The following is a 12,774-nucleotide window of genomic DNA, read 5'->3' as shown; positions in this document are numbered from 1 at the left end:
ACCCTTCTCACTCATGGTAGTAACTTTATAACACAACAATTAATAACCCACAACTAACTATCTTTAAAAGGATAAAACACCATAGCATATAACAATTTGTGACTTAAACAGTTTCTAACACTAATAATTTTACACTTACAGATGTACACCGCCAAACAGCATGCTGGGTAACATTATAGCTGCTAGCCTAGCTAGCCAGGTAGCATAACAGTCTGTTAAGCTTGGTTAAGCTGGGAGAGGCTCCGGTCGCTACTGCACATTCAAGAACAGAGAATAAAGTTAGCTAGAGGATGAAGAAAGACCAGAGATACACCAGAACGTGTGCTCAAGAGAGGACTGTTGTTCATTTACATTTACTGCGCAGCGAACTCAGAACAGCGAAGTATGTGACAAATTCTAAAAAGTTACAGACTATTTGTTTCTTTATAAAAGACATGTCACATGCCAAATCACTATTGGTCAAAAGATGAAAGACTTGGGGCGGCCTCTAACTCCCCCAGTAAGAGCTTGCGCCCCATGTAGGCTGAGTTACAATGAATTAAATCATACCAAATCATTGTATGGCTCAAGACTATGGCGATCTAGTATTCACTAAAAATCACCCAAGCAGAAACACAATAGTAATTCTGAAACGTGATTGACTGATGATACAACAATGCCATCACACAACACAGTTGAGTGCAGGTTGCAAAATAACAGTCACTTAGTCAGCTGGCAACTTCACAAACTGCAAAAGCCAACATACAGTATACTGCACTTGACAACTCTCACACAGGCCTATAGCAGCATCACAAAATAATGATGCAATACACGTCTGATATGCATGGCATTTCAATAAACTAAACAAAATATGTACATTATCTGGTCACACGGTCACAACTGATTATATTAGCCTACTCAATTTACAGATAGCATAATAGCTCGTACCTTTAGAAGTTCTAATTTCTTTGCAAAGTCGCAGATCAAAACCTCAAAGTCAAGCTCCCTCAGCAGCTCGCTAAACCCTACTACAAATGCGTTGCTGTTGGTAGCACTTTACAGGCAAAGCAATAAATGTCTCTGGTGGACAGTGAATATATAATTAATATTTAATATTAATTATATTTATTTATTATATTCAATATATAAAATAATTTCCTCCTGGACGGTCTCTGTAATCGGTCCCCATAGTGCAGGGTCTTCAGAGATGATATTACCATTACATTGTTGTGTAATGCTGATGACTGGCCTCATCTCTGTCTTTTTCCACAACAACTTCGCTAAAGTTAACGTTACCTACCGTTAGCTGTGGCTGAGTGTAGTTGGTAGAAGGCAGCGATTCTTCTAAGCTAACGTTGGCTAGCTCCTCGACATCCTCCTCTTCGTCATTCTCAGCTCTTTTAAAAAAGCTATTTATTCGCGGGACATTTTTTATAGCAGCCGTTTCTTTCTCTTCCTTTTCCAGTATAATTACAAACCCTTTAGTAATCAAAGCTTTTGGTAAACATGATGACATTAACATGATTTTGTGATATTTTATGTACTCTTGACAGTAGAATAAGCCATTATAAACCTATATAAAGGTGGCCCATTATTGAAGGCCCATTATTATTATTTATTTAAATTTATTTTAAGAAGTTTGATTACATTATATTTTCGATTTGAATGCAAAATTGTTTTTTAAATAACAAATAAGATTCAGTACATTACATACATCTATGTTATTTTGTCTTAGTTAGGAAAGTCTGGTGCCTTTAGTCTCTTCCACATGGTATCGGATCGGTATCGGGTATCGACAGATACACAAAGCCCTGGCATCGGTATCGGGACTGAAAATGTCAGATCGGTGCATCCCTAGTCAGTATATGTAAGGAAAACTAATTAAATATTGAAATATATCATGCAATATGATCGTTCTATATTCAGTCCATCAGTGCCAGTTTCATTGTGTTGTCAGTTCTTTGTTCAAGCCCTCATCTCACCTTTGCAGTTCCAGAGTGAGAGCCTAAACAGAGGTAATATCTCAAGGCTACAATACAACTGCAGTTTGGATTCTCTTAAGAACTCAGCATGAGGTGAGTTTGGAAAATAAGTCACCCGTAATAAGCTTACAGGAGATAGAGGTATTGTACAGAAGCCAAGCAGTAAAGTCAGTGAAACGTGTTTTAAAAAAAAAAAATTTATTAACTGTAGGTCACATATTACATATTGCAACTAGCTAGTCATCTGTTGTTTTTCCCACCCTTGAAAGGCATTTAGTGGAAATACCACGAGATAACCAGCTGAATCTGGCTTGGAGAATAAATAAGTATGCCTTGGCCTTTGACAAATTATACTTTACTTTGTAATGAGAAGTATATTTAAAAAGAAAAAAAAGAATGTTTGATCCACGCTTCACTCCATGCTGAGCCGAAGCAATAAAAACCCTGTTTGAAAGTTGAAATTAGGGCATTTACATTTTTTATTTGTTTATTGTGAATTTAGTCAGACTGGGTGTGTTCCAGCTGTGAGCTGTTGACTAGAGGGCGGCTGGCATTACATCTGTAGTGTCTGTCACCACTGCAGAAATTCCCTTGAGCCATGCTTTAAACCCTGTGGTGCTCTGCAGTGGTGACAGCAGTGTGTGCTGAACTTTCTGAAAGTTCTAGTTGTGTTTCTTACAATTACAGTCTGGTACACGACACGTGTAACTCACACCATATCATTTAGTATATTTAATCACCGCCGAATTGCTTACATTCTATTTCATTCCATAACTTCAATTAGGTTGTTCATTTATTGCTTCAGATAAAAACATGCTATATGTGGAAATCGAAATAAGCTGAAAACATTATCTGTTTCAACCTTATTTTACCTTGCTTTGGTAAATTAATCATGAAGATACACACCCTGACTTTGTTAATGTATACACTAGACACACTAGTTGACGAAACACCCCCACACACATATATACAGTCTATATGTCAAAATTTAATCAGTTTGTTGTATGACATAAAGGCAGTGAGTGGTTTAACAGAAAATGATCTGGAGTGAGCATCTCCACAGACTTTATCTTAGAAACCCTGTGATTCGAAAACATTGTATTGCATCCAAATGTGTTTTGCAGCAGGGAAGGACTGCCCTGAGTGAAAAACAGCGATTGGGCCAAGGCCTTGTTCAAGCAAAACCTTGCTGTCTTGTCCAAGTGCAGATTTAAGTTGTTAACCACCCTAACATATTCTTACTCTGACCTTAACCAATAAATATCGAAACATTGTCACATTATAATTGCTTATGTTGTACCCAAAGGTATCCATCCATTACCTATCCTAATACCTAACAACCTTTACCCTTCTGCCTGAACCTCATATGTTCGGTGTCTGGTACCATTGCTACACTAGATCCAACAAACTAAAATATTTCTTTCTAACCATTTGATAGCTTGCTTACCAGACATTATAGTGGTTTGGCTGTCTTCTTTTAATCATCTGTTTTCTGATGTAGGCTATTCTATCCGGATGCTTCAGTGTGTCTTGAGGACATGGGGCTAAGGTCAGAGATACTCTTTTGGGTTTAAGCTTTCATGTAGTGACTTACTGGGCTTTTACTGCATTTTTTGAAGAATCACTGTGACACATATTCACCTGAATGTAATTTACAGGGCTTTGTTGGCACATAAAAGACCCATTTCAATACAAATGAGTACGCTCTGTCTTTTATACCAGCCATTAAAGAATCTTTTGAAGCATTTGAAGCAGTCAGAGGAAGTTACAGAGGTGAGTGGATTGCATTATGTGGTGGCTCACATACCACTTAAGCAGACTCTTAAAAGGAGAACTGTAGGTTTTATTTAGCATATTCTGGTTGAGCCCATAGCGTATGTGAAACTTCTTAACATAAGAAATAAATCGAAGAATTTAGGTGTCTAATCTCAGAGGCTATCTTGCAAATCCATACAGCATTATGCATCTGCCAGATATAGATTTGTGAAATGGATTGAGTGATTGTCCTGACCTTGGATGACCAGATAGAACATATTCATCAGTTTATTGGTTTGCATTGCAGGCAAGTGGCAGATGGCGATGCACAGTATAGTAATCCACTCATGAGTAAGTCCTCTGAACTCTTCCTCTGGCATACTATATCATGCATTTGCGAGGTTTTTGTACCACAAACACAATACTGGAGTTTAAAAACAATCCCTTAACGATATATCGGCCGACAGTAATTAAAAAAAATTTTTTTTCTCTGCTGCAGTTTATTTTTACTTATTGCTCCACATATAGAAATGTACCAATATATCTGCAATAAGCTAATATTGGCCAGGCTGGCTGATTTATTGGTCTAGCTCTACAGGGAACACTATTGCATTGTTTTTACTTTTAGTCTTTTCTTGACAAAATTGCTCATCTAGATGAATGCACCAAAAATGACCACATGCTTTATAATTCTAAACATTCCCATTTGGATTTTTAATTTTTTATGTGAAAGGATTAGTCATTCTATTGTGTGTTAAGGCTTGGAAACAAACCCTGTGACAATCACAGCCGTGATGCGGTTAGCAGGGGTTAAAAGTCACCCGCTGAGGTGAAAGATTTTGCAAAAGTCAAAAACGTTGTTTTGTCTGGCATCCGCTGCATGTGTTTAATACCATGTGGCTAAGTGGTTCCTATTGTGCGGAGCAGTTGTGCGTCTTGTCACATGGATAGGGCATTGTTGATGCTAAGCAGTGCAGAGTGGTGGTGGCACCCACGTGGACTGAGCTCAGCGAGGGTTTAGAGATTTAAAACGTGGTCATGAGATGACTAAGGCAGTGGGATTAGACCCTCTGAGATCTGTGCCTCACTCTCTGAATGGGAGAAAATGAGAGGTTTAGTGGACCAATGGGCTCTGTTGACATTAGATGCAGCTGGATACATTATCTACTTACTGCACTGCATGTAGGTTTACTTTTCAGCTTCCTATTCTGGGTTTTTCAATAGGAAATGAAAGTGAAAATCACAGCGATATTATGGTTTGCAATTATAGTTTTTTTGATAATGTAGTGATGTATGTACTGGTGCTGATTTGTGCTTTTTGTGTTTGATCCAATTTATTCAACAAAACAAAAACAAAAAAAAATATTGACTTCAACAGAAGATGATAGTGCACCCCTCTGCTTTTAATTCATGTTATCCTGACTTCCCCCCCTATCCGCTCCTCATCTCAGCTCCCATGTCCTCCTGACACTAGATAATATAGTGGTATAAAAGCAACCGGCCATTACTGCTTATCATATGTTATCCTGCTTTCCTTTATTATATGTAATAACCTGTATCAAAATAATGTAATAATGTATGTTTATAACTCCTTTCTGATTGTAGCTTTAACTTAACCCTTTAGCTATATTCCACATAATTAAAACAACTGGCCTGGTGATCTTTACCAGGGGATACCTGCTTGTAGGGCTGGGCGATATGGAAAAAAATCAAATATCACAAAGTTTTTGACCAAATACCTCTATCGATACCGCAACAATATTGTAGGGAGACTATTGGTGCTTTCACAAAATATTTACATAATGCGATTTTTGATAAATAATCATCAGTAATGTGGATATAATGACTTAGTGGGTAAAGGTAAATAATTACACAGTTACCACAGTCTGGTAAGTTCAGAAAATGACATAACTTTACTGTAATGCAGCCTTTAAAATCAGGAAAAGACAACACTTGTGTCATATTACAATATCCAAAATCTAAGACAATATCTAGTCTCATATCACGATATTGATATAATATCGATATATTGCCCAGCTCTACCTGCTTGTTACTTTAGCTGTATTTCAACAGGCCTGGTGTAGCCCCGCATAGTCACGCTGCATCTCCACTGCGGCCACACAACAGCATAAGCAACCCGCGCTTTTCTGGTCATATGTGGCAGCATGACCTTCAAACCGCTTTGTCTTGCGCTAAACTGGCTCAATACATGTGTGGCTTTGTGCTGTTTATTAAAGTCTCTGTATTCAGTACTTTTGTAGCTTCAAACTGAATATCTGTGGTTTGGAGGATATTTTCACTCGTACATTGTTATGTTATATACATTATATGTATGTCTTATGCTACTTCACATTAAAAGCTTTCCACCAGCGGGAAGCTTTCTTTGTGAAGTAGCTATAGGAAGTGCTACTCTTTAAAAAAAAAAAAAGGTCTACAGAACAAGACGTGGACATACTGTATTTGGGGCTATTTGGTGAGCCAAATGATTTTTCTGTGAGGCTAACCATTGTACAAGACCAGATATATTCAACTAGATATATTCTTGGATACTGTTCATTAACATTACACCTTTACTTATTTATCAATTAAGTCATCATTGCCATTGATCTAAAATACACACTCATTATCCCTGCAGACATTCAACAATCATAATAAACACTGCTCAGTTCCTCTTAGTTATTCTACTTAGAGCAGGCATATTTCTGTCCGTGAAAGTACATTGCATAAACAGGTGCACAGGGTTTATCATGTTTAAACCATCCAAGCCCATCACAATAATCAAGAGAGCACTTGAGGCCCACATAAAATCTTTCATTTGCTGCTTGCAGCACTGCAAAATCACATAATGGTGTTTATACATTTTCCCATTAGGGTCAGTGTTTCCAGCCGAAATACCCAAGCTACCCCAAAACCCCAACCTTTTCATGTCTGTGTTTAGAATCAGCACCAGTCAGCTCAGCACGCTTCCCCAAAGGGAGTATGATAAAATGCATGTCGTAACAGAGGTGGGATGAAAAAAAGACGTTACATAATTACGGCAACCGAATGAACATCAACTGCATAATAGCTTTTCATTTTTGTGTTAAGTGCACATTGAGAATACTGAGAGGTACTCTTTCCCACAACCACAGCATACAATGAACACTCAGTTAGGAATCACTCGTCATAATAGTTACATCATCATATAAAGTCATATAGAGGGAAGCACCTGCAGTGTTAGTGATTCAAGACAAACAAGTAAATTAAATGTAGTAATCGTGCAATGGGGTTTATTACAAACCTATTACTAGGGCTGGTCAATATATCTATATTATATTGATATCGTGATATGAGACTAGATATCGTCTTAGATTTTGGATATTGTAATATCGTAAATGTCTTAAGTGTTGTCTTTTCCTGGTTTTAAAGGCTGCATTACAGTAAAGTGATGTCATTTTCTGTTCTAGCTCTTCTATTATTTGTACCTTTACCCACTTAGTCATTATATCTACATTACTGAAGATTTTTAATCTAAAATCTCATTGTGAAGATGTTTTGTTTAAGCACCAATTGTAAACCCTAGAATATCGCCACAATATCGACATTGAGGTATTAGGACAAGAATATTGCGGTATCTGATTTTCTCCATATCGCCCAGCCCTAACCATTATAGAACCCCCCATTACAAATACTTATGAAGGAATAAGTTAAAACTCAAGCATTTTGGGAACGTCTTGCTTCCCTGATTTGCCATACTATAATGAAAGATCGGGGAAGGCTATAATAATGCAGGGAGTGATCACTCAAACTTAACCTGATATCTGTAAGGGAGATAATTCAATGGCTTAGCCAAAGTTAATTTTGCAACAAAAAAAGTTATTTGGGCGTACTTTGATAAATAAGATAATCCATAAAATAAACCATTTAATATTAGTTTCATAGGAAGTAAATAAAAATTTAACAATGTATATTTTGTGGCATTTACTGTTAAATAGGTGTGTATAATGTATATACAATATAATATTAAACTAAATGAGGTGTAAAAGCCATTTTTCATTTCACTGTGACTATAAGAGCAAATTAAAAAGGTTTTTCCTAAATGGCAGCAAGTGAGTGCTCCTTTCAAAGACAACTGGATCTTTTATATTTGTCATCCCTTTAGTTTCCTTTCATTCAAACATCAGTGACCAGTTGGATTGGTAAACATAAGCATGATGTGTCCACTTTACTGATGCCAAGTCCGGTTTAAGCATTTCATTCTCATAGTAAACATAATCAAATACCTTAATACCTATACCAATACCTACATTAATCAGTAAATGAATTGTCTCTAGGAACTGGAGAGAGATAAGGCTTTAGCACCAGCAGCTTGCCTGGCTGTTGATCCTGCTTTCTGTTTCGTATTTGAATGCTATCTCTATAGCCATAGCTGGGTGTGAGCCATGTGCAGGCTAGTCTGTCAGCCAGGACTAATCAGTCCCGTCATTAGAGCACCAGGGCTCCCTTGCTTCCACTAATTACATCTCACAGTAGGTAATGAATAGATCTGCAGTGGTCTAATACACATAACCAAACCGATTAAACATTTGCTTTATTTATTACTCATTTTGTTTTCTTTTTGTGGAATTTGGTGCACATGCACACACTTGTGTGTCTGTGTAAGACCTTGCTGAGGCATAGGGTTTGTTTATGTTCCCTAGTTTTGAGTTACACAGTAGAGTTGAGCAGCTGGTGTTACGTTACTGTGACAGGTATATTACGTGCTTGATTTTGCTTGCTGATGCCAAATTAAGATCAACTTACCAGCCGAGGTAAGACATTACACACCTGTGATGCAGCTTATTGAGAATTGTTGGTCATTTACTGTGATGACTGACTCACTGTGGCTCTATAAGACCATAGCTCCCCATTTCCGATTTAGTAGCACAACACTATGTTAAGATGCTCTGAACTGAGCTGTGGCTGCCTTGGTAAAGACACTGAACCCAAAATTGCTCACAATGGTCAAGCTACAATGGTGTGTGTGTGTGTGTGTGTGTGTGTATATGAAGGAATGAGAGGCAAATTGTAAAGCTCCATACATACAAATGTAGCCGTTTACCATATAAGTATTGATCATATATACTGGGTTAAAGCTGCACTGTGCTATTATGTGTGTGTGTAATTATATAAAATGTTGTATTTTGTAGAGTTGAAACAATTTGTTGATTGGTTAGACATTCATCAGAAAGATAATTACAACTGTTTTTAAGTAAAAATGCCAAACATTGTTGGGTTCCAACATCTCCACTAAGAGGAAAATATGGTTGTAATGTTTTAATATGTAATAGAATATTAAGAATATTTACTATTAACATTGATATGTAATTCACATGACTAATTGATGGATTGTATATCCAGTATAAAAAAAAGGAAATAACCTCAGATAACACCCACAGAAAGGTAGGATTGCCAAACATTCTTGGGAATAAAGTAGTATGTTTTGGAGAACAGTGCAACATCTTACATTTATTTAGGAATTTGTGACTAAATGACAGAGAGTGATGACAACTTCAGTGGCCAGTAACTATATAATGCTGCATTATTAAACTGCACAAAAACACTCGGTTGACAACCTGGAGGTGGTTTGTTATAATTTAACAACTTTTAAAAATGTATTCATATTGATATTTACATGTATGACTACAAAATGACTATGCATTAACTGCATTCATATCATTCGGTTTATTCTTTGAGGTAATTTGCGTTGAAAATGGAGATGTTACAGTATGCTGTCTACTTCATCAGTCCTACTTTCTTAGGTGATATGTTATAGATCATACCCACGTGTTGATCAGAAAAGTCACATCATGTGTTACAACACAACATATAATAAGCATATTTTTCAGAAAGTTAAACACCATCTGTAGGAGAAAGGAATTATTTCCAGGATGTCTGGAATTATGCAAAACATCTCTGGACAGGTGAAAGTCTGAACAACAAGATGTGTGGCTGCAGATTGTTGTTTGTATCAGTATATCAAAGGATGTTTTAATTGCTCTGTATTGGATATATAAAGCACAATGCATTGTTTGTTTTAACTTATGTTTTGTTGCCTTCGGGTGTTTTTAAATATGAATATTACAGGACAGGCTGGTGCTATAATGATTGTAATTGGGATGTAACATGGTTATTAAACAAATACTCCTTGTGTTGCAGTTTGTTTGAACACTCTGGCATTATGGGTAAAATAGCGTCCACTAATAACTAATTTATGAGCCCATGTGCTGCTGGCATCTCCCATTTGGTCACTTGATCAATGGGATGACATGGTTCTGCACTGTATAGTAAATGGGGATGGGGAGGAGCCACCAAAAATGCAATCTGGTGCTTTTGTTACACTGATGAGTCAGTAGTTTTCATTACCTGTGCTAAGGGGAGGAGGCTGATATGAGATTGATGAGGATGTCGCAACTTTTGAGAAATGGGTGTTTTCTCTAGTTAGCATATGAGGCACTTTGTTGCTGAATGTTGAGCTCAGTTGGGGATTCCAAGGAATTCAGTGTCTCTAACTGTTTTTCACAACCTGGATAAGCTTTTAGTACCGTAACTATGAAGCTTAATTTAATACATATTTAGAAGAACACTGTGAGACTTGCTGTTTTTAAAATATAGAATATGAATTTGGAAAACAAAGCGAACAAAAACTGTGTACCTACATGGAGGTATGATTTATTGCAGGACTGCTTATTAGACTGCAATCGTTTTCACTAGGTGCACCTGAAAAACGTCTGCACATTGGCTTTACACACCTGTCCTGGTGGACGAATAACAAAGTCAAGGCACGGTCAAGTTTAAAGCCGAGGCAACACACTTGCACGTTTCACGGTATTTATTTTTAGGGCTGCAAATGTCAGTTTCATTATTTTTTTTAAATAGTGACAAATGCTCAACACACTTTTCCAGAGTTGTACAGAGTCCAAGGTGCATGTTTAAATGTCTTGTTTAGTCCGACCAACAGTCTTGAATCCAAAGTGTGTGTGTGTATATATATATATATATATATATATAAATATATATATATATATATATATATATATATATATATATATATATATATATATATAATATAATGTTCAATTTATTTTATATATATATATATATATATATATATATATAAAAAAAATTGAACATTATATTGGACATTATAAAGGCAGACATGAAAAAAAGAGAGGAGGGTGTGACAAAAGGGGAGAGAGAGGGGGGTATGACTAGCAACACGGGCCAATCGTGATGTTTATGTTTTAATAAATATCCTTGTAAATACAGTGGTAATAATTCCAACCATATATGCCAGCACTCGTATTTAGACTGTAGTTAAATATGTAACCGTCAAGAAAAGGGATAGTTGGAGTGGTACATTAGTCAGATTATGTCAGTGAATTTTGGCTTTTCTGCATCTAGTCCATTTTGTTCTGCTACAGTGGTTAACTGTGCTGTTACATATTGAAGAGACAATGTTGTGTCCGACTCAAAAATCCTCCACTGCCAGCTATCAAAGAGAAGCAGCATCCACACTTCCACTTAACAGCCGCAAAACAACAGTGAGGTGTCATTACTTCACTGCTTGAGTGGTTACCATCTCCATTCTGCATTCTGTAGAACTGAATGGACTTATTTTGACATAAAACAGACAAAATAATTCATGGGGATAAAGCAGCACTACTAGGTTTCATACAGTCTACACATGAAAGGAACATTGTGCTGCTTATTAGCTGTCCAAGCTGTGGACTTTTTTGCCCATTAGTATTTCTCTTAGAAAATGTCTCTACACTGATTGCTTGTTTTTTCTTTTTCAGTGCAAACTGATTTTATTTTGTCAATATGGATTCAAATTAACTAACAGCTCTGTAAATAGAAAAATAACATAAAATTAGAAACCAACAAAAAGGAAATTCAAAGTTTTAAAAGCATAAACATAATTAGTTCTCATTTTCTTCATTCAGCATTGTGACTCAAAGCCAGTAAAAGACTAGGCATGAGGATGAAACCCTGCTGGTCACACTATTCTGCTGTTTAGATGGCATCCTGCAGTGCGATGACACACATGGTGGAGCACCTAAATAACACCTGAACTAACAACTCTTTTTTTTTTTTTTTATTAGTCTACTTACTCGCCATCTTATGTATTGTAACTTCTTTCATAACTGCTCCAAACACTGAATTATAACCAAAAGGAAACATGAAAAAGACAATAAATTCACTTCTGGATGGTATATTGATATAATTGTGAAAAATGCTTCTGCAATCAGTAAATGACAACTACAAATTAGCAATTCCTAACCTTTTTCTCACTTTTCACCAAACTCATGGCCAAACTTTCAATGATGTTACAGTGCATCTGTTTGGTGTTAATTTTGAATGGGCCATTCATTTAAATAACTTTACTCATTTCTACTTGCCAGGAGCAGCAAATTATTAATAATTCTATGTTCTCTGCAGTTGGGGACATGTTTGACCTATAAGAGTTAATAAAATGTTGCTGTTTCTGTTATCGAGACATCTCAGACAATCTGTCTACACCAAAGCACATGAACAGGAAGGTGGTGGAAAAATAACTTGATGCCGGATGAGAGGCGATCGAAGGAACACAGACCGAAGAAGAGAGAGACAAGCTGTTCTTTTCTTCTTCCAGGGAGTGCAAAACCCCTGCACTTAGGGATAAATAACTGCATCTTGACTGTCTATTTAATCCATAACTGGAATTGCTTCTTTCATCTCTCCCCACCCTACCTTGTCTGCTCTTTCTTGTCCACCCCCTGCATCATAAGTTTAGTCACATTCCCCCCTTCACCGAAGAGATATGATGGAATATATACTGTATAAACCTATAGGCATTAGGCAAGTATTTTTATTCGGCATAACCACTTGGAGAGAGTTGTGGTCAGATTGTGGTAACATGATATGTATTAAAGAGCCCTTATCATACTATTTTTCAGCATCATATTTGTCGGTCAGGGTCTACTAGAACAGGTTTACATGCTTTGATGTAAAAAAACACTCCCTTTTCATACTGCCCATTGCTGCAGCGTCTCGGTTT

General features: G+C 36.7%; 1 protein-coding gene across 8 annotated transcripts in view; it reads left to right on the top strand.

Annotated features, from left to right (window-relative positions):
• Positions 1–12,774, top strand: part of pcdh15a (protocadherin-related 15a) — a 231,131-nt gene that overhangs the window by 59,945 nt on the left and 158,412 nt on the right. The window contains exon 1 of one of the 8 annotated variants that reach the window (XM_039783224.1): positions 3,486–3,510. The exons of the other annotated variants lie outside the window; for them this stretch is intronic. The gene's annotated coding sequence lies outside the window, so the exon portion shown is untranslated. Of the gene's footprint in view, positions 1–3,485; positions 3,511–12,774 lie in introns of those variants that run through there. 8 annotated transcript variants of the gene reach the window in all.

This window comes from Perca fluviatilis, chromosome 19 (genome assembly GCF_010015445.1).
Source record: "Perca fluviatilis chromosome 19, GENO_Pfluv_1.0, whole genome shotgun sequence".
NCBI classification, from domain to species: domain Eukaryota; kingdom Metazoa; phylum Chordata; class Actinopteri; order Perciformes; family Percidae; genus Perca; species Perca fluviatilis.
This window is presented reverse-complemented; position numbering and strand designations above follow the sequence as displayed.